We start from the raw sequence: 1,218 nt of genomic DNA, 5'->3' as shown, positions 1-1,218 counted from the left end.
ACCCCCCAGAGATGCTGTTGGGCGGCAGGGAGATGTGGGGAACAGCTCCTGTCTGAGCCGCGCTCCCCCATGGCACAGCCACAGCATGGACCCAGTTCTCTGCAGGACCCCCCTGAGCTCATGGGGTACCTGGGGCCCCAGTGGTTTGCAATCAAGAGCATCAACTCAGCATCCCATGTCCCTTCGGTTCTGTTTCCTCCTCATGGAGGGGGAGCCGGGGATGAGAAGGAACCTCCCAATCCCAGGGTGCTGCCTGCACCATGAGGAGTCTGCCCAGAGGTGAACCAGCATCACCTGCATCTCCATGTCCCTACAAGACTCTGTCCTGGGGCTGGTGGTGGTGGTAGAGCCCTGTCACCCTCCCCCAGCTGGGCCACCCCATTGCCTCTTGCTCAACCACCCAGATAAAGCAGTTTCCTCTCAGCAGTTGCTGAAACCTGAGGGATGGATGAGGCAGTCCCAGGGTCATCCCTCTCTTGTCAGAACCACGAGGCCGCTGAGGGTGCCTGACCCCGTGTTTCCCAACAGCAGGAGCCGGCCAGGCTCCTTGTGGTGTCTCAGCCCACCTCATCTCACCTGCCAAATGCTCCTCATCACCATGTCGCCAGGCCACAGCAGGCATGATGGGGAAGGTCTGGAAGCACATGGCAATGTGTGCTTCCCATGGATGTGGAGAGCATCCTGGACTCCCCCAGAACCAAAGCACGCTTCCCCAGCACGGGCCGCGGGTATCCTCCGCTTGGTGCAAGCAGATGGCTGCTGGTGCCGTGCCCAGGGTCACCAGTGGGTGCCCCTGTGGTCTGCAGTGCTGGGGTCTCTCCCCGTGCCACCCACCCCCATGCAGGGGTCATGGTTTCAGGGTGACTGATGACTTGAAACCTGTCTCTTGCTTAGGGACCGTCTGTTGCTTCCCCAGCACGGGCCGCGGGTATCCTCCGCTTGGTGCAAGCAGATGGCTGCTGGTGCCGTGCCCAGGGTCACCAGTGGGTGCCCCTGTGGTCTGCAGTGCTGGGGTCTCTCCCCGTGCCACCCACCCCCATGCAGGGGTCATGGTTTCAGGGTGACTGATGACTTGAAACCTGTCTCTTGCTTAGGGACCGTCTGTTGGGGGGTCTACCCAGCATCGTGGTATCTCTCAGACCTGCCTTTTCTTCTCCAGCCTCTTCTCCTCCGATGGCTGAGGGGGCCCTGCATCCGCTCCCTGTGCTTCAGGACGAG

Source organism: Nestor notabilis, unplaced genomic scaffold (assembly GCF_000696875.1).
Source record: "Nestor notabilis isolate BGI_N333 unplaced genomic scaffold, ASM69687v1 scaffold6872, whole genome shotgun sequence".
NCBI classification, from domain to species: Eukaryota; Metazoa; Chordata; class Aves; order Psittaciformes; family Psittacidae; genus Nestor; species Nestor notabilis.
Note: the sequence above shows the minus strand (reverse complement) of the source record.